Source organism: Apaloderma vittatum, unplaced genomic scaffold (genome assembly GCF_000703405.1).
Source record: "Apaloderma vittatum isolate BGI_N311 unplaced genomic scaffold, ASM70340v1 scaffold13084, whole genome shotgun sequence".
Classification (NCBI taxonomy): Eukaryota; Metazoa; Chordata; class Aves; order Trogoniformes; family Trogonidae; genus Apaloderma; species Apaloderma vittatum.
In genome coordinates this window covers 52478-74914 of record NW_009711038.1, presented here as the reverse complement: position 1 = coordinate 74914, position 22437 = coordinate 52478, and positions in this window count along the sequence as shown.

Genomic DNA, 22437 nt, shown 5'->3' with positions numbered 1-22437 from the left:
CAGTTTTGTACAGGTAATTTTTTTCTGGCTTTTCATATGATGTATATCACTAGGCTGGAACTTTTCCTCAGCCACTGAGGAGGAAAACAGTGCTCCCCATGGGCAGGGGAAGTCGGTGGTGGCAGAGAAGCGTCTTTCCTTGCCCTCGTGACAACTCAGCAGTGATACTGCTGATGTTCCTGGGGGCATGTGTGTACCTGCACCTGTGCATGTGCTGAGAGAACAGCAAGGAGAGTTAAAAATTCCTCCCAGTAAGCAGAAATGAGAGGATCATAAGGCACGTGCCAAACTAACATGAGGCTTTCAATTAGTGCCTCTGCACTGTTTTTAATGAGAGTTGGTTTAGGCAGAATGAACATCTCATAAAGGTTAAGGGATTGATTCTGCTTCTAGTTACAACTTGTGTCAAGAAATAAATAGTTCACAGAGCTTTGCCAGCGTAAAAGTTGCATGTGCTCAGAATCCAGCCTAAATGTTTGCATAGGCTATCCAAAAAACTTGATGGTTGGTGGGGAATTTTTGTTCTCACCAAGAAAAGGAGCAGCTGTACTTATCTTTGCGAGGTGCTAGTAAAGCGCGTGAGGGTATTCTACCATCTTATGTCACAGAACAGCTGCAATTCTCCACTTAAAAGTGTGGGAGGGATATTTTTACTGCTTTCCCCATGCTGTACTTCCTCACCCTGCCCAGTGCTGTGTGCTCCTAAGCTTTCTCCTAATTCACTGTCTGCACACAGTTGTCAAGCTTCCCTCTTCCCTCTCATCCTACAGGTATTGAACTCAGGTACTATGTCTCAAAGTAGTGACTAAAGTAATTTACAGAGTGGGAACATACACCAAACCAGACTGGCTAAATAAGCGAGCACACAGGTAGACTCAAAATAATGCATTTCCTGAAGTGACAAGTGGTAGAGGAACCCTAGATCAGCTCCATCAGCCTGCCTGATTTAATATAAGTATGGTCCATGTCCTCCTCACTCTCCATAACATGCCTGGATCCAATTCAAGCCTACTGGAAATAAGAACTACCTGGTGAACGTAGTGAATCAGAGCAGACACACCATAATCCATAGGCAACTATGTTATGTAGCGTATATGATAATGTGTCCATTGTCAAAAGAAATTTTAAAATATTTTTCTCTCATCATCCTATCAATTCTTGTTCTTCCTTAGTGTCACCCCAAAGGAAGACTCCCTTAGTGTTCCCTCTGCCTTAGTCCTCTGTTTGTACCTATTAGCAAGTTTTCTCTTCAGTGTACTTTTCCCTTTTGATGTCAAGCCACAACTTATTGCAGGTTATGGTTCTGAGTCCAGGGTTTTGAGGAGGCATGGTGGAAAGAGAACTGATGGTCTTGAGTTGTGGTCTCATGACTTGATGATAGCAACAGGTTTTTTGGTGAGAGAAAAGAAGAAGTGAACAGCTTTGATTTACGCAGACAGATTGTAAACATAAGCTATGAATCTTTGCATATACAAAAAGATGTGAATCCTTGGCGCCTTTGTCAGACAAGGTCTGGTAGAAGTAAGGAAGGAGCTGGAAAAGTTTGCATGCTCATCAGAATAGCCCTGAGGTCTATTGAATATGAAAATATGAAGGGTGGAGTTTGGAAGGTGGTGAACTATTCTGAATGTGTCAGCTGACATCAGACATGTCTGTGGCTGTTTGATCTAGCACAGAGAGCAAAATATTCAACCAGTTTGTCCACTGCAACAATGTGGGACCCTTCAGGGACCAGCAGAAAAGGTTTGCTGTTTGCAAGAATACTCAGGGAATGGGGGAAGAAAGTCCCCTCTACAATGCTTTGCGTTTCTTCACAACTTTGTCAGGGTGTTCTGCAATGTTCTCACAAAATCCTCCTCTGCAGCTGCAGTGTCACAGAAAGGATGGGCAGCCGCGTTCATCAGCCGAACTGCAATGCGCAGCACTGCTTGCTCCACTCTATAAGCAATTCTCAGCTTTTGTAATGCCTAATGGTCCTGACTTTCCCTATGCTAAGCCCTTTCTCCAACACATTTAATTCCTCAAAGCTCTGCACATCTCTATTCTCTCTTGTGACAGCAGTTGAATAATGTCTGCAAATGGAAATATCTACTCCTCCTCTTGGCTTGCTGTGGAGTCATAACCCCCTCCCCCAATATATTCAGTCTAAATGGATTTACAGAGTTAGTCTGACGGTTGCTGAAATAGAAAACCTCTGGTTAACAGCAGAGCCCAATCAGTGCTCCCTCTATCGGCAGGCCAGTGCTTCTTGCTTCTCTTTAAGATGGACTCCCTCCGATGACGTGGGGATGGAGGAGATACCACACCCTGTCCAGCCGTTGGCCTCTTGCTGAGGCAGCTCTTATGACTGCCAGTTCTTCCTGAAGTTTTACAATGTGTACAGTTTCAAACAAACATCAGATGAAAGCAATTTGAGTCTAAACCAAGCACAGCCAGGTTTGCATTGGTGATTTATTGGAAAAGTCATCAGCTTCTATTACCTATTCCTTGAGCCATCCAGTTCTTTGGCTTCCAGCCATTTCTAGGGCCTGATTCTGTTCCTGTTGAAGTTAATGGGAGGTTTTGTCACTGATTTCAATAGGAGGCCTTTAATTTTCCAACTTTCTGTCTATAGAGGCTTGAAGTGCTTCCAGGTTTCCATCATAGTCTGCGGTTCCCCTCTTTAAGTCAATTGGACATTAACGGATTGTCTGGGTCCACACCTTTGAACATGGGAAAGCTCTAGATCTGATTCAGCTCTCACTCACAAACCAGCTCTATACCTCACTGAAGTTCCTCCTGATTTATACTGGCAGGAGAGCGAGGTCCATCGTTACTTATGCCTGGGTCACTGCCAGCAGAACACGGAGAGAATTCAAGTCACTTGTTATCCCCTTCCCTGCACCTCTCAATCACAGAATACATGTACATATATATATATATGTGGATATATTAGAATCATCTGGACTCTTTTAAGTTATTCACCATTGAAACTAACTTCAAATTCAAGTTTTAAAGTTGAAATAACAAAGAAGGAAAAAAGAGCCAGAAGGGAGCCAGCTGCAAGGGTACTCACAATTTTCATCAGTCTATGGGACACTCCTAATAACATATTTTACTACTTTGTAGTGAACTTTCTTTGCTTCTGCCATAAATATATTCCCTATGCTGTAAATGAATAGCTTGCAAGCTCAGTAAAGTTAATATAGAGGAATAAATCTTAACTACCTAATGTCAGGTCAGAAATATAAATCTTATCTAATATGCCAGGTCAGAAGGAAAGAATACTTTTAGCTGAAAATAGCAAATACTTTCCAGTGCAGAGTAGGAACGTATTTTTCTCTTCAATAAAATATGCTGCCTCTAATAAGATGAGTTGAACAGTCTCCTTTTAGAATCTCCAAAAGGAAAATAAACACATAGAGCAGAGTTAATTTATAAAATGCTCCAAAGTTTATCTTGGCAGAACAGTTTTAGGCAGCGAGATTTTTCTCCCTCTCGCACATGCATTCATACACATACACATTCACATACGCACACGCACACTTCTCAGAATTAGGACAGACCCTTACAATAGCAAATACTACTTCTATATCTGGATAAATTCACAGATCTTTATTCAGGCAAAGCTCTCATTTTCAAATAAATGGATTTTTTTCCAAAGCAAGACAACAATCCTTGAAGTCTTTTTGTGTAAGTACAGACCTGCTGTGTCACAGTCGGAGACAGCGAGTCACACAAGTGCCTCCTGTCCCAGGTCCCCCTCCCTTGTGCCTGCACTTCTGCCAGCTGTAAAGCAGTGATACAGCCATCTGTCCCCTCCTCCTTCCTGGCCCAGGCCCCACTCGTTGGGCACAGCTGGATATCCTGGTGGGTGATCTGCCAGCCAGTCGCTCCTGGCACACCGTTCACTCCCAGGAGCTACAGGCTCCCACTGCTGCTCATCCTCTTCCTCCTCCTCCACACAAATCCTACACATCAGAGCCAAGGCAACAGGGGCTGTGGAGATGAAGCCCACCAAAGATTTTCTTTCAGCCTCACAGGCTTAACTTTATGGTTGTTTTATAGTCCGTATGCCTGCCCTCAGCCTGGGCTGGGGAGCCACAACAGTGGGAGAATACTGCAGGCTCCCGATCTATCAGCCAAGAGACTGTCCAAGTACGGGGTGCTATCCGACCAGCAGCAAACATCACCCTGCCCTATGCTGACACTTCCAAGGAGTTCAGAGCTCCTCCAACTCTTGCAGCAGCCATTGGGCTTTCAGACAGCCTATTTACTTCAAGGTCTGCAAAGCAGTCACTTCACTCAAGATAAGTAAGAATAGAGGCAGGTTTATGTGGCTGAAGCACAACTCAAGACTGGTGCACGCAGAATTCTCTGGACCATCCTTGCTCAGTGCCAACAAGTCACAGAATACAGACTCTGACTTACTAAGACTCCACAGAAGAATGCAACGAGAGTATTTGTTCCCTTCCCTTCCCTTCCCTTCCCTTCCCTTCCCTTCCCTTCCCTTCTTCTGGGAAGTTGCCAGTAATTTCCAGCATTTGGTCTGACAACTATTCTACTGTAAATATTTAGAAGAATCCATTAGAGATTAAACAAAGTGTAAGTAACTGCCCCTAAGTTATAGCTCTTATTAATGTTTGCAGCAACAGGCACTTTACAAATGCATATGAAAGTCCTACCTCTAGGCTGCTTGTAGTAAAGGGCAAGATAGAAGGCAGCAGCCAGAACACAGTGTAATTTGAGAGTCATTGTGTTATCATTAAAAATAATCAGTGCAGAGACAGCATTCTGTAATGTGTACACCATGCTTGCAAATCTTCTAGACAGTAATGGGTAGAGTGTGCTATCCTGACCACTGTATTTTAAATGAGCTGTATCAGGCTGCCTCAGCTTGGGTATATTCACCTTTCTCTGATCTGCCCCAAAAATGCATATTAAAAAAATCCAAACAAATAAAAACCTCCAAGCTCCCTCCCACTCCAAAACATATAAAGAATCATCATGTGTTACGGAGGGGAAAAGACAAGTACTGCTCTGGTGGAATTTTTATTGTGGTAACTTTTATTGCATTCTAAAATTATCCTGACTCTATTATACAATGCCTTAAATGCTCACTGTGCAGTGTGATATTAGTGTCAGAGAAGGGATGAACACTATCAGTGTACTGGGACTGATGATGAGACACTTAAGAAGTAATGTTGACAGAAGTCACTTTCCAGTGGACTCAGTTTTGAGGATAAAAAAGGCTGCATTTACAACAGACTGAGATGAATGAAGATATATAGCTGTATCTACAAGCCAGCCAATTTCTTTACTGAAAAAACACATGATATTCTAGAACACAGAGAACAGCAGATACATGTCCATGCATGTGCATATCACAGCAGAATTTTCTATCCTAACAACGGCTGGTGATATTGATTTTTTTTTTATTTTGATTACATTATTAATTGCCAGTTTTCATTGAGTAGAGTGTTCTGCTTCCAACACAGAACGGGTGAAAAAATGGATCACAAGACTTGATTCCAGTGTCCACCTTGCATTGGTTAGGTCCTGCAAGCAAAAAGGCCTGAGGTTTATCCAAGGCACTTTTGAGGCTTTCCTTAGGGTGATAATGTCTGTTACTCAGAAATAATGCATGAAAGCCAGACTTTGTAGCACCGTATCTATAATTTTTTAAGATGACAACCTCTGTCTCCCTTCCTGTCCCCTACTTTAAAGAAAATATCTGGAGAGTCTCTAAGAGTTACCCATGTTCATCCTTTCATTTCAGTTTCATAGCCATATCTGACTTTTCAAATTTAGAATCACCATTTTGTGGTGAGTTTAGACGTTTACTTAGAAAATAAATATAAGTGAGCTGGGCAATTGGGAGAGTTTGGTATGTGCTGCTGAGCAGGAACATGCTGACTTTATAAGGGACTGTACTGATGGGGTGAGGGGTAATACTTTCAAACTGAAAGAGGGTAGATCAGATATAAACAAGGTTAGATATAAGCAAGAAATTCTTCACTGTAAGTGTGGAAACACTGAAACAGTTTGCCCAGAAAAGCTATGGATACCGCCTTCTTAGAAATATTCAAGGTCAGGATTGATGGGTCTTTGAGCAACCTGGTGTAGGGGCAGGTGTCCCTGATCACGGCAAGGGATTTGGAGTGAAATGATCTTTAAGGTCCCTTCCACCCAAAAACATTCTGTGATTCCATGATTTGTCGTGTACTCCCTTCACTGATCATTGTAGCTTATGGAGTTGCTGGGTTCAGTGTGACAGCAAGGAAGAAAGATGAAACTTGTTATGGTAAAGTTTGGTGCTGCAAGATTCCCAGAAAAAAAAAAATTGGGGGGGAGACGCAGTGCTTGTGGTCATCTGAAGCATGCCTTAGCAAGCTGAACAGAAAGGGACATGAGGAAAGAAGGTATTAACATCCTCCTCCCTAGTTCAGATACTGGGCAGGTGTCAACAGTGAAGAGGGTGATGCATGCTCCAACTTCCCCTCTGCACTGTCAGCTAGTACCAGTACAAACTAAGTTACTATCCATTCCCAAGCATGAGATGGACTCAAAATGTAGGCAGTGATGGGTCTGGCTCCAGCAAGTGCAGTGCATTTTCCAAAGTGCTGTTGTGGCAGGGCCAGCTCTAACATTTGGCTGAAGTCAGTAGTCTTCTGACAAGGAATGACCGCTAGAGGCTGGGCCTGGCCTTGCACCACAAAATGTTCATATCCAAGAGCAAGAGATAGAAAGACATGAAGTCTTCTTTAGGCCCTGGTCTTTCCAAACTTGTTTATAGGCTTCCAGTTGACAACACCATTCCACCTCCAGAGCCAGTAGCCAGCAGGAGGAGAGGGTGGGGGAGCCATCCTGAGCTTCTTGACAGTAGCAATGATGATAAATATCAGGTAGGACGGCAGGCCACTTATATTCTCTGCCTCCATGTGTGCTTACATGGGAGCTTCAGGAAGTCGGAAGAGATGCTCATGCTTCAGAAAAGCTATAGGGGGTAGACTAGATTGTCTCTTCAGGGAAGCGGAACATTAGTAAAGAGTTATTCTGTGCTAGTGGATTTGCATAGCTGAGAGCAAATGCAGTTGTTCTGCACAAAACTCCCCTAAGTGACTGTATTCACCTTAAAATAATAACAGTAAGAGGCAGCAGCAAGAACATACCTTTCAAAACCTGTACAAATATCAGTTAATTTTTCATATTAATCCTCTTGACAGATTTGCAAGAGAGCATTGCCATAATTTTTCAAAAGATGAAAAGGAGGTAGATAAGTTCTCTTCTAAGACTAGCAATCATCTCATTTTAAGACTCACAGACCACTTGCTTGCAAATCTTGCTGAAATCCAGGTAGTCAGACCTCTTACCTCAAGGAACAAATCTTCCACTGGATATTTTGGCAGGGCTCTGTTGATTTTTTACAGGACAGTGACATTTGACCCAAATAAATAAATTGACCATCCCCCTTGACTGCAGGCATTGAAACCATAAACACCCACAATAGAGCTAGTCACTGAATGTAAAATGGCAACTCCCAAACCACCTCATTCTTAGGCAAAAGCTTAAGAGAGTTCAGATGGAGTGAGCCCTAGAAGTGTTTATTTGCCTCCAATGACTACAGAAGCTGGTGTCCCAAGCCCAGAGGATCTCCCCCTCTCCATCCATAGAAGAGTTAAGCCTGACAAGACACATATTGACTCTTGTGGAGCCTGGACATCTGGGTAAATCATGGATGTCCAAATCTTCAGTGTCTACAACAAGGGGAAATGTATCTCATCATGGGTCCCTCAGTGCAGGCACTTTAATTTTTAAAATTGTGTAAAAATATTTCAGACCTGCTAAAATGTATTTGAAAGGGAATTGAACCTCCAGAGCTCTCAATACCTACTGTGGAGCCCCACTTGAATGTTCAAGGGCAGCAGATACTTTAACTATATGTCATTATAGGGCGATTGCAGGGATATAATTTCCCCTTAAGTTTGTGATGCTGTGGGCCATTCACACTTATTTATAATGCAATGATCACAATGAAAAAATTTCTCAAAATCTGCTACTCCATTGCCGTACTGTCAGTTATGACATAAGCACATGCAATTTGAGTGCCAAATTTCTCATTGAGAATAGAAGTGCTTTACAGCCACCTAGCCCAGATGTGAATGCATACCCTGGGGTCAGTTGGAGGGGAATCCAGCCCCACGCTTCCAGAGCAGGAGCCACAGTGCAGTGAGGGGGTAGGAAAAATGTAAAAAAAGAGTCTATAATAATAACGGTAATTTTATTTCTTTTACTCACAGACATATTGTCTGAGGAAATATACTGTTTAAAGCAATAATGTCTCGAAGTTTTATATAAGACAGCACCTTAAAGACTCTTCCCAGATGCTAGGTTGAAGAAACAAAGTGGAATGTATACTGTAGTTCAGAAAAGACAGTAACAGTGAATAACTTGGCTTGTTATTCCTTTTGCTTTTTGAAAGAGAAAAAATATTCCATCACTTCAATCCATTTTTTTCATGAAGCAACATTCCATTTTAACATCCTCTTTAAAGTACTAATTGATTAGTGCTTTCTTACCTTCCTCTGATATAAAGAATAAACAAACTGAGGAAGAGACCATATTGCTGAAGAATTTTAGATACATATTTAGGTTTTAAAAAATTAAAAAGTACTGTTAGTTTTCTTTTACTTTGCCGGTAATTTCATATGAATGTTAAACTGCATGAAACAAGTGGCTGTGACACAGCAAGAGAAAATTATGTGAAATCAAAAGGATACTTTCCTGATATTCTCCCCTTCTCTGTCCTGCACAAATATATTGTGGTAAAATCAACAAGTCTCCTACCATCTGTTTGCTTACACTGATGCCTCATCCAGCAGATATGCTACATTGAAACCTTATGAGACATAAAAATCCAATTTTGTTCATAAGGCAACAATGTGGAGTTTGTTTTAAGGAAACTGAAGTTTATTTTATTTCTGAAAACTCCTGTGAAGCAAGTAGTTCTCAAATCACAAAGAAAATATTGAATCATCACCCTATATTAAAAATATGGCATTTTTATTTGCTTTTATCCACAATTATTTAATTCTCTTTTTTATGTCATAAGAATCAGATTGATGAGCACAATGCAACTCACTGTAAGAAAATGACGATATTGCTGATGCTGTCTTAAGACAAAATGCTAACAAACATCTGGCTCACCAGTGTGTGCAGCTCCTAGTCAGGGATGCAGCAGCAAGAGATGTCTAATGGTGCCAAGCGAAAACTGTAGGACCCACTCAATGGTTGTTTTGTCAGGCACAATAATTTATGGTTAAATTACAGAATACTTTTAGAAAGATGTCTGACCTCTTATTTGAAGCGTGCATGCCACTGAGATTATACTGACTCCCTGGGACTGTTGCAACGATTTAACCACCAAGGCTTTCTGAAATTTGTCTTGGATAATGCAGTTGAGACTCTCCAATGTCCAGTTCCAGCCATTGATCCTTTTACCTTTAGTTCCAGTAGCAGATAACTTAATATCATCAGATATTTTAGGGACAACGCTTAATTACAGATTGACTTTTTTTCCAACTAGAGAAAGAGATGCTGTTGTACAGTGCACCTTAGGCAAGGCCAGTTTTGGAAAAGACTAATCTAGATGCAGTTTTTATAAGGCTTTTTTTACCTCTAAGTACAGGCATGACCAAGACTTTAGTGTATCTGATCTCGGCATGGTTCTATTCCAGTGTAACTTTTTTGGTGTTAAACTTTCACGGAGATGTTCTTTGCTTATAAAAAGTCGTAACAGAAGAACTGGAGCAGGGTCTACCACAGTGCTCTTCCTGCGCTGTGACCAAGCAACTGTGTTCCTGATGGAAGTGAAGACCGTGAGGACACCTCAGTGCCACTTTCCCTTATGGCTGTAACCTGCTCCGCCAGCAGCAGCTCTCAGGCATTATGTAGCACCAAGGTATTCCAAAGCTTAGAGATCTTCAGAGGAAGAAAACAGCAGTGAGGGAATGCACTGACCCTTCCAAATCCCCAGGACTGAACTATTGATTCAAGTTGGGTGTTGGCATGGCTACGCCTCCTCCTTGCAATAGAAAGAAGAATAAGACCAAGAGAAATCATGCTGTGGCGAGAGCCACAGCTTCAGCCCTAGACGTTCCCAAATGTCTCAGTTCAGACTGGTTATAGCAGCAATCAAACAGGCAGTGCGTTCTACTCCTTCTCCAAACATGAGTTGTTAAAAGAGCTGCTGCAGACACCTTTGCTCTTGGCCTTATTCTTCTTTCTATTGCAAGGAGGAGGCGTAGCCATGCCAACGCCCAACTTGAATCAAAAGTTCAGTAATATGTCCCCTAAAGCTTTTACTTAGGTCGTGGAGCTGCACCTTACTTGATTGCTATGAAGTGTCTTGAGGACCACAGGGTGAAAGGCTCTACAGAACTGCATGTGCATTTTGACTCTTATTGTTAGCACTGCTGTTGCTATTCGATTGTATCATGTTCTCAGGGGTGTTTAAGAATGGCTGAAATCACAATGCAGTTTGCAATAATTGTATTTCTTCTTTTTCTTTTCACATGTTCATCGAAAACTTTGTGACCGTTTTCCCCAATTGTTTGGCCTCCTTTTCACTCAACTTCCCTTTGAACACCTCTTTCTAATTTTCTCTGAGAACACCTTTGTTGCACTGGCTTTTTTCCATATGGAGTGTTATGTATGATGTTGGTATGGAAAGTATTATATAGTAAACAGCAGATTTAAGCTGAAAAAGATACTTTAGAGATTAATGAACATGCTTTGATTTTCTCCTTTTATAGAACACAGTGTGATTCTTACTGAAATCAAAGCAATGTGTTTTCTTTCTTATCTGGATATAGCTTAGTAGCCCCCCATAAAATTATTTAATAATCTCGAGGTTGAAAATCTTTATATTAAAAAAATAATGAAATTATCATCTGTGTTGGGTCTCCTGCTGAGAAACAATGAAATAGGGCTGCTAACTCTAAGCACTACAGGAATCTTACTCCCAGATACAATGGCAGTGATTTAAAATCCATGAGCATTAATTTTATGAAGCTAATAAATTAAAGGAGTATACCATAAGCCTTTTATAAGCCTCTTGAATTCACATGGCTATGCTTTTCTCTGCAGAATTAGGGAAATGAATTCATTTTTTTAATCTCCTAAAAAAAGAGAAAAGAATAATGCTTTTGCTTTCTGGAACATCATGAAAGCATAGTCATGATGTTGAAACTATTCGATATTTTATTTTCTTTATGACAAAATCACCTAAAAATATTGAAAAGTTAAAAAATGAAAAACCATCTAAACTTTGAATTAGTTAACAGCTGAGAAGTTCAAAGCATTATTTTCAAAGTTGATGTGTTAAGAGCTCGGCTTTTGCCTACTTCAGGAAGATATGTGTCTGCTCCAAACACAGAGTCTCTATTTTAATCAAGTCTTTAAGTCTAATTGAAGTCAAGGGGTCTGTAACGTGTGTGAAGGTAACCACATGTTGTGCTTTTTTGAATGTGGAGGAATTTAAGCATGGGCTTGCATGGTAATTGTTTAGGGTTTTTTTTCTGAGTTGGGTCTGGGTATGCAAAGAGTAGCATACAAGGGATTGACAAACATTGGTTAGCACAAACTTAGTGCTCGGTATAGAGGAGAAAAAGGGCCTTTTATTTCCCTGAAATTTCTGACCTTTTTTGTTATTTTTCTTCTCCGTGTTGCTCTTTGCTCACCAACCACAGCCCTCGTTTGCTGTGGACAATTCCCAAAGGGAACATTCCTTGCTGGAGTAACTTACCCAGCTCTTTTCCTTAATTTACAGCGAGAACAGCACCCCTTGAAGAAAGCATAGCAGACCCTTTGGCTGTAAGCCAGGGCTAATAGCATGTTTTCCAATAATCTAATCTCTTCAGTCACAGAGCAGAAATCAGAAAGTTAAAAGAACTAGCTTTTCAGCTTGTCTCAGTCTGCCTTTGAAATCTGCACACGGAAAGGTTGTGCGAGTGACTGCAATAAATTGCTACCACACTTGTACCTATGACTCAGTAGCTATGTTCGTAACAATGTGATGTATACGAGAGAATCCCGTATAAAGGAAGGTTTAATGTGGGCTTTTGAACAGAATCGCACATGAAGGCTTGCTTGTGCAAAGAGGCCAAGAATTTCAGCCAAAGCTGAGGACATATTGTAAACATCCATGAATTAAACACCTCGACAGTCCTAAGAGATAGGTATCATGTCTCCTTTGCAGATGAAGAAATTGAAGCCCATTGATGACAAGGCCAAAGATTTTAAGTTTGGCTTTAGAAGTGAAGCAACAATCATTTGATTGGACTCCTAAATAAATAGCTGCATTTTTAGACCTCTATCTGTATATTCCACAGGCACTCTGAAAATCAGGTTCTATATGTAAGAATGAGGCCCTCAGTCTGAAAATGTGGATGCTATTACTTCTAATTTTCCAGTGCTAGAAGGAGACCACAAGCAGGCAACTTCATCAACCTTCAAATCTAGCTTACTCCAGAAGCATGTAACGTAGTGGTGCTGTTAGAGGAGTTTCAAATATAGGGAAAGACGAAGAAACTAGACGCTGAAAATTCACCAGTTGTTTTTATTTTCTTCCATGTTGTTTGTTTCTGTCTCTACGGGACTCTGTATATGTTTGCTTTGGGGTGGAGAACTGATACCATTGCAGTAATTGTTCCTCATTTCTAATATTATGCAGACTTGTGTTGTCCTACAGATTACAGCTTAATAACTGAACCCCAGGATCACTCTACTCCAGAACCAAATTCACTATGTGCACAATTTTGTTTGCTGTAACTGGAGGCATGTGCTTGTGGGGAACTGCTACCTCTCTTTGATAGCAAATTGCTTGACTTGCTTCATGCAAGCCCATGAGGTCAAGGAGTCGGTTAAGAAGGATGTTTTCATACCAGGACACAGTTCAGTCTTTCCTTCCACTTATTCCATTTTGGCATCCGCTTGTGTCATTTTTTATCACAATTTTTGCTGCAGCAGCCCAGCATTTGGAGTGGTGATGTTGCGGTCATCTCATATCCGAGCCCTGTCTCACGGCAGCCCAACGCAGTGCCGCAAGCCACTAGCCACCAGTCAAGCTGCCAAATATTCATCGTATTGGATGTTTTAAAAATAACTGCTGTGTTTTCATGTTTTTCTAATATCTAGGGGATGTTTAGTTTTCACCGAAGCCTAACTAATTGTTGATATAACTTATATTAGGCAGCTCTATTTGCAGTAAGGCATTCTATTTCTATCATTTATTCTGCATCAATTTAATTTAATTATTTTATAGCGTGACAAAACAGAACTGAACAGTCCTTTCTTCCTCATTACCGTAGTTATTAGAAAAATATTCTTCAACAGAGCACTGTTGCAAAGGGCCAAGGATATTTTGCAAGCTGGCTAAGGCATTCGACACCTGGAAAAGCAGCTCTCTCTAAGCCATGAAACAACAAATGGATCATTTTGTTGTGCAGCAGGTTGGGGAGGAAGAGGTGTATCACAAATTTTACTTGCACATGCAGCATAAAGTTAAATGCATATGTAAGGTTAAATATGTGTAAGATTAAATTTAGGCTGTGATCCAGCCTAAATTTTGTGATTCTTGCCATTGTTATTGCTGAAATACTTTAGCAAAAGTATGTTTTTAAGACTACTTGTTCAATTGTGCACAAAAAGTGTCAGATATCACTTTGGATGTGCATGAGTAATGCTAAATAACGTATCAGACAAATAAAAACCAGTCATCCCTGAAAGTTACAATTTATAGATTAACCATTAATCTTTCCAAATTATTTTTGTTTTCAGCTTAGGTTAAACTAGTTTCAAAGATATGTAACGCTTTTTTTTAATACTATAAAATGCTTAAAAATGCTCAAAACGCTAATCCTAAATTTTCTAGCTGTTTAATTATTGGGTTTACATATAATTATATAACTATGTTTGTTTGTTTTCTTTGCCTAGGTTTGTCAATAGGTGGCCTCAGTTTATTTATTTTTTTTATTTTTGAATTTCCTTTTTCTTTTAAGTTTCAATTCTGTATCTTACCATTCCTTATCACTGTTACATTGCTATTACTATTATTTCAAATTAAAGCCACTCAGAGAATCACTGACAGAACAAAATTCCATTAGAACACATCACTCTTTAAAAATAAAAATATTTAGTAAAAAGCTTTGACATAATTTTCACTTTTTTTCCAAATAACTGAAAACAAGTGTTCCCAACAAAGTGAAACAGATTACCTTTTAATGTTTTATGGAATATTTTATTATTTTTTTTTATTCTATAGCAAGTTTGCCTAAATCCCACTTTTGAAAATCCTTGTGAAATAGCATTCTGGTTATCCCCTACAGGTGTGATCCTTACAGGCAGGCATCAGAGCAGATCAAGACATTCGTAGAGACCTTTAATCAATTATGTTGATTTCCTGGTTGCTGGGCATCCTCTCCACACCATCCTCAAGAGGCTGGAGCAGCCTGGCATCTTTCAGCCTTAGGTTGCAAGGTGGCTCCTCTTAGCATGAAGCAGTCATGGGGGGATGTCTTCTGCAGTGTAGGTGGCAGCAAGCAGACAACAAGGGCACTTTGGACTTTGCCTGGCCCTCTTCATACCACTGACACACACAATAAAATTGCTATGTACAGGCTAGGTTTAGAGAGGGAACCGTGATTGATTGCTGCCTGTCATTTACCTGCGTGGCTGCATGAAGCTCATCTGGTCTGTGCAACCACTGGTTACAACAGTCAGTATCAACCCCTGCACAGCCTACAGCTTCTACTTTTGAATACAGACTGTCCATGAGCTTTCAATTAACCTAACTATCCAGAAAGTTTGGTGTATCAGCGTTATACTGTTAATTTGTTTTGGAATAAAGAATATACTCTTATAGATGTTACATTAAAAGTAAATGAGCAAACAAACAAGCATTTTTAATTAATTTTAATTAGTTTTCTCTTGCAATCACCTTAGCTGATTGGCATGGAAATCCTCAGAGAAGTGGTGGTACACCACCACGTAAGAAATGAACTGCATCCCTGCTTAAGCACAAAATGGATGATAACCTTGATTTCATCACCACCACCCCAATAATTCAGCTCATTACTTCCCAGCATGGCTTTAGCTCAACTCTAAACCGCCTGCTGTGTATCACTGCAGTGACGTTAGCTGTATTACGGTTTGGGAGAAGTGAATGATGCTTGGTGTGAGCGTTGAATTTCTTTCATGTGGGTGAGAGTGTGAGGCAGCGAAGGCAGTTGGGAAGGGAAGGCTCAGACTTCAAAGGGAGGGTAGCACGCAGAAGGGGTGATGAAACAAGCCCTAACTACGTGCCATTCATAGTAACTTCACAAGAAAAGCCAGGCATGCGGAGCTGTTGAACTGAGTCAGTTCCTTAGGAATTAGATGCCTACTTAAATCTCACCCGCCCTATTACTAAAGCCCAATCAAAACAAGCCATCCAATCACGCTGCCCTCTAAAAATCAGATAACCATATTCCAAACCATGGACTACCCTAATGTCAGTTAACAAATTAGTGAAATCCTCACCGTCTTCTCTTCACGGCAGTTTTGCAGTTGACTTTGGTGGGCCAACACTTCTGTCAGCGAGTCTGAGCTGACCGGTGATGAAGTCTCTTTTCTGTTTTCCATCAGAATTGAATTTGGTTTCATATCACGCTGTGTCCCAGTGGCATGAGGGAAAAGTAAAAATAGTTGGGTCATCATTTGCTGAGCGCTGATAGCATATGTATGGCTGCACAGCACCACAGAAGAGAAACACTGGCTAGAGCTACTATTTTAATTATTTATTTAAGCTTGGTATTTTGGACAGTATTTTGTGTCACTGACAAACGGATGGTCCAGTTGGCCTAGAGAATTTACTGTTTTTCCTCTACAAAAATTTGAGATCAAAGTTTCCCTTTGTTACAAATTGCAGAAAAGAGTTTTTAGAGACCTTTCAGCACTGTGATACTCCTTAGTATCTACATTATGGGTTCAAATCTTGACCTGGGACTTGAATTTTAAGAGAAATGATCCACTTCAATGTTTGCAGGCATCAGTCCAGAACAGTTCCACTACAAACAACATACTTCGGGGCTTTTAGTTAGCTTCAGTATGGTATGAATTTAATCATTACACAGAAAAAAATTATTTCATTCAGTACAAACTTTTGATCAGTTCCACTTAGGAAAATATACAAAATCGGGAGGATATTAAATAATTGACCAAAGGCACATCTGAGCAACGCCAAGGCAGTGGGCTGGCTTGCTGTCTGGCTTATTAATTTTTTAACGCTGTAAACATGGTAGTAGAAAATCATAGCTTCAACACGGAATTACAGGCTTTTGCCGTCTAAACCCTTCTCCCTAGTCCCCAGCATGGAAAGTAAAATCTGTTACATCCTGCTGTTCTTTCTGTGGTTTCTGAAACAAAACTTTGAGAGAAAAACTCTGGTCTCAAAAGACCCTGTGGGAAATGAGAAACTTGCAAATGCTACTGTAGTTGTGTAATGTTGACAGTATGAGCTGAGCGATCCTTATACAGCTTGGAAGTACATGAGCATCTGTGTAATACGCAACAATAAAAGCCTCCAGTATGTTAAAGGAACAAAACAGGAGAAGCAGACGGGGTGAGGACAGGCTCTGCTGCCACCAGGCCAATCTGAGCACCAGCGAGCTTTGTTAGAAACATATAAAGGACAGATGGAATGGTAGCACCACGCAGAATACCATGCAGAAATCTGTGTATTTCAAAGAATGAGCATGTGCAATATACAGGTGTGGTTTTTTACTTGATAGAAGTATGCATCTCTTGTAGAGAAGAGACTGGGGAGTGGCAGGAGGCAGAGTGACAGTGACAACTTTCTTTTTAGAGTTCTGTGTGCATACAAACAGTGTAAAATGAACTGGGGATCTTAATGACAGCATCTTGCAGGATTAGAATATTAAAATACTGTCTAAATATACGTTCATCAAATATAACGTCTTTCCAAAACTCATGCTTCCTTTTCCCATTTCAGCACAGATGCTTTATTTGCAAGCAGCTGAGTCTGACAAGTGTCTTGACACATTGGTTATACAATTATTAGGTTACTACTATTTATAGATCCCATACTTTCTCTTCTGTAACAGATTTTCCTTTCTAGATATTAAGGGGGAGGTAAAGAAATTCAGGTTTTCATTTTTAGAGAAGATTCATAATGAAGAGACTTGAAAGCTGGGAATTTGGAACCAAACACAGCTTACCCTAAAAGTAAGATCTGTAGTTGCTTATAGTATTTAGAACTTGATGTGAGAAGGTTTTATATGACCTGGTCCTAGCTTTACCATCGCTACCAGGGTGCTTTTGGCAACTTGCCTCAGGGATTCTCTTTGGTTCCTATGCTGGTTAAACTTCCTGGATCCCTGAATTTTGGTAGTGTTCCATAGTACATGGGAAAAAAAGTCAATTTCCCTTCTCTCTCCATGAAAAGAATTTTGCAGTTTATTTACAAAACTCTCTGGAATGAGAAGGAGCCATTTGTGGTTGCTGTGGCTGATTTCTGTTGTGCTGAAGATGCTAAGAGACTGCATAAAACTCTGCACCCCTGGTGAGATTTTTCAGCCTGTTGATGCTCTTTCCAACCAAGTTTCAGGGGAAATGTGTTCTGGCAGCCAGTATACTTTTTTTCAGGATCACTTTGCTAGATGTGTTTAGTGATGAAGCATCCGCCAGAGAGATCTTGGCCATTTGGGCTGAGGGCCTCTTTGCTTGTAGATACCACTACAAAACGGTTACAGATAGTCCCTGAGACTGTAGGACAGTCCTATACTCATGTTTCTGTTGTTGTTTAGAACTGTTGACAGTTGGTGAATAAAACATGTTGCTTTCTTTTCCCTCAGAGAAGTGCCTCTTGAGGAGGAAAATATTCTGTCAAACCAGGCATATGTCTGCAGAATCTTTTTTTTCAGTCTTTTTCTTCAGATCCTTTTGATTCAAAACACAGGACACTTGAGGATCTTCTTTGTTATGTGTTTTATACCACAGAAAGCAGCAAAGCTCTGAATTAAAACTCAAGTCAGGAGAATCTCTGGAGGAGTTTACATCCTCTTAGAAAGAAATCTCAAAGTGAAGTACAAATCACAGAGAGAAATAGAAGACTTTAAGCCTTTAACAGTTGACTTTTAGATTGATTTTTCCTCTTCGCTCCTGCTGCATCTGCCTCTCCTTTCAAGGCCTCCTCAGATTCCTGTAGATCCAGGAGAGGCTGGATGAAGAGTCTGCATTCCCCAGTTATCACTACTGGTTCATTTGCATCACAGAGAATGTACAGCCAATCCAAAGCAGCAATTGCTGTGTACAGAGATTTTTTTTTCCTGTCGTGCCCAGCTGCTGCCTCATCATGACACATCAAGTCCCTTGCCTCCCTGCCGGTGATTTAAGGCCAAGAGATCAAGCAGAGCTTGAAATCACGTTTCATTTTGATCTAGGCTGGCAATCTATTTATCAGGGACAAAATAAAATTATCAAACCCATGTCTACTTTCTCTCTCAGTGCTGCCCTACCACTCCTGGGCTCTCTCCTTGCTCTGCACTCCATGTTGCCTAAACCTTGGTTCAGTGTTTTTGCTCCACCATTGTCCAAGCAGAGAAACACTGTCCAAGAAAGAGTCTGAGGAAACACACTGTGGTTTGCAAACTGAATTCCTTAATGACTTTCTCATTATAAGAGTTCCCTGCCAAATGTTGTTTTTGTTTGCCTAAAGGACAGGCCGCATGATTAAGAGTTGCTCTGCTTTACATGAAGTATTGTTTTGAGGCTGCTGCCACAGGCATCTGCTTCTCTCTAGGCGCATGAGAGAGAAATGAACACTGGAGAATACACGGGGTGATCAAATGGTAGGAGAACCTGTGGAATATCCCATCCCAAATTCCCCCTACCACAAGGGCTAGTGTCTGTGCAGGTGTCATGCTGGTTAAAGCCAAGGCAGGAACTGGGTCTCATGGCAAGGGGCAACCCAACTAGGAAGGCTGAATTCTAGAGCAGCTCTGCTGTGAAAATTTTTCCTGTGAGAACACATAGGCCCAAGAAACCTGGAGTAGCAGAAGCACTCTAGTAGGGATAGATTTCATCTGTCTAGGACATCCATTTCAGGAGTAAGCCTCTAAATGTACATCTTGCTGCGGAAGATCGGTGATGAGACAGTGTACCTCAGCTGTAGCAAATGGGCAAACAATATTCTTCTACCTAGAGTATTTTCTTTTCTTTCTTTTTTTAATATCATAAATTTTACCCTATATATGAATCAAAACTGATTGAAAAATTTCATTGCAAATGTTTTAGAATTTTTTTGCTGAAAAATCTCCTACCCTTTCATCACTGAAAGTTCAGATACAAATTCAGTTCTTTGTCCCAAACTTCCTATTTTCAACAGAGAGACCACAACTCATTGTTTCCAGAGCAAGGCTTTGGAAAATATTCTGAGAAAGGAAAATCCCCAGTGATTTCATTTGCAAATGAGGTTTAAAACTATTATCTGGATAAATAACTTGCACAAAAATAGGGCTCCAAGACAAAAAAGGCTCAGAGTGCAGCAAGGGAAGAGAATAGTCCAAGATTAACTTGGTATCTTCTCTGATCTCCAGTATTTAGGATTCATACAAATAAAAATGGAGGAATGGGTTTTAGACCTAAAGTCAGTCATGAGCTTGCACTTCTTAAAGTGGATATGCGTTACTTACCAATTTCTGCTGTTGACCTAAGTACAGAAATTTGAAGCAATGCTTACACCAAGTGTATAATGACTGGGTTTCACTAGATAGGGTTTATGTTCCCAGCTCATTGCAGCACATCACTTAAACTCTGAACTCACAGTGTCTGATTTGGGGGGAGGAAAAGGGGTAGAAATTGTCTTGCTTCATCATGGTTATGGTGAATGCTGAACTGCTCGAGATCTGCAGGCGCTAACACCTTGCTGCAATGGGAGAGGAATAGGAAGGGCCAGTTCTGCACCCAGCAGCAGTAAAGATGTTTCAGAGACTGAGTTTGCCCCTTTTCCTTCTGGAATCCCTTTGAACCCACTTGGCCTCCACAGGAGAGGCGGGACTGGCCCCTACATTGCAGGGATCTGTCAAATGCCTGGGTCTGAGTAGAGGCGGAGGAGGCTGAGAGGTAGTGAGAACGAGATCTTCAGCTGGAGCTTGGAGATGTCTTATTTCAAGCACGCTCTTTTGCTAGGCACAAATATTTTTCCATCTCTCTTTATTTTCCCTCAGGCTCAATTATAAAGCCCAGTGCTGTGCTTTTAAAGAGTAACAATTTCTGGAGCACTCACCTGTCCCTGCTTTGCTTCTTGCCAGAGCCAGAATAAGGGTCTACCTAGCATTCAGAGCAAGTGTAATGAGAAACAGCTTCATTATACAGATACAGCATTCTAGGAAATGGCAGGCACAATAGGAGATAGTCAAAAAAAGGATCCCTTTAACAACTTCTAAGAGAAAAACAATGTCTTTCTTAATGTAAAATGTCAATTGTGACTTTTCAATGAGACTTTTGCTTTATGCATTTCCAAGAATAGGAGCTTGTTTTGCTTCACACAACGAGTTATAACATGGCACAAAATCAGCCTTTAAATGGAGCTTGACTTACATATCTTACCTTATTTCTTGCACTGTAATACTAACAATAAAATTCTCCATTTGGAACTACAAGTTTTTCTTTTTTTGGCATGTTATTTGTATGAGGTGTATACGGGATGCATGAAAGGAGGCAGAAATTGTGAAAATGGCTAGGAGTACATTTTATTTTATACTTAATACTTCTGTAGTTAAAGGGAAGATAGAAATTGGACATGTAATGGATCTTAGCTATAGAGAATTATCATCTTTCGGTAATAAAGTATCATCTGTCTCAAGGGCTCACATACACAGCTTGACCTTAGAGCAGTTGCACATAATGATTTATCTGTCAAGATAATATATTCATAATGACATGTCACAGGTACTCACATATAATATATTTCCCATCAAAACTGACCATCCATATTTTATATAGCAGCTTTGTTGACAAATGTTTTGTACTTTAGATGCTTTTTTTCCCTCTGTCAGCCTTAATGAAGGAAAGTCATGGATAATTTTTAAATAATGTCAGCTTCGTAGAACACATTACTATGTCTGTCTTTGAAACTAGTTTTGTACAAGAGCCACAATACAGGGGAGAGAGAGGACATCTTCATTTACATAATGTTAAAAAGAAAGCAAATTTTTCAGGCTCTTAATTCCAAAATCAATACTCTCTCTATCTTTGGAATCTTCTCTGAAAAAAATATGCTGTATTTATTTAGCATGTTTGATTTTGAGAGTCTGGTGAAAGCAAATCAGATAACTTAATTGGAGTTGGAGCTTCTCACTGTGCAGAATGACATTTATTCTTACCGTAGTGGTGTGTCCTGATGGTAAAAACACTTTCTTCCAGGTGATTCTACAAAGTGAGTGCCTTGCGGAGTACAGAGAATTGGGTCCTTATATTATCCTTGAAAATGTTTGCCTGCAGCAGGGCCAAAGTTTGTTCTTCTCCTACGTGTTCAGCCCCACCGAGAATACTAACCCTCACCCTATTAATGAAAGAAAAAAAGTGAAATTGAGCTCCCTTTGAGGTTTCTCAGATTGCGGGACTGGTCATCGAAACCTCAGAGCACAGAGGATTGCTTTTCTCATTCACGGGCCATGTGTCTTCTGCCAAAATTCTAGGTGAACAAAGTACAAAGGTGTTTCTGAACTTCCCTGCCACCAGATAAACTCCCCCGAGCTAGCAGAGAGTGGTGGCTTTCAACCTGTAAGCCATGGGTTATGATCCTCTAAGGCATCCACAGAAGGGAGCTGACAAAAGCAAGTTCATTGTGTCTGCAGATAAAAATAAAACTAAAAATATGGCACATGCATATTCATAAAATTATCATTGGCTTGAGGAGATTGTAGAACAGGAAGACAATTACATTTTCAAATAGATTTTACAAATGCAAATGAAGAGTGAATTTCTCTTCCGTATGAAGTATAAGCAGATGTCTCAGGTTGAGAGATGAAAGTTTACACTTAGAAAAATGCCTGGGATTTTCCTACTAGACAAGGCCAAAAAGAAGAGGACACAAGTTCTGGACCTGTTTGATGCTTAATGATTTTTTCCGATCCAACTCCTATTTAAGAATGCAACCAAGAAAGAATTAAAAATAAGTAACAACTTCTGAAGTACAGGAAGATGTAAAACCTTACTTTCTATCACTGAGAAGTAATAGGCTGATTAATGTCCGCTGAAAAGATAGTCTGTAATAGTATCCTCTTTTCTGCTACCCTTAAGCCCCTAAAGAGGAACTGAACAGTCTTAAACAGCGAGTGTAATAAGTTTTCCTCTCCTTGTCTGAAGAATTAGAACAATTCAACTGAAAAGCAAATA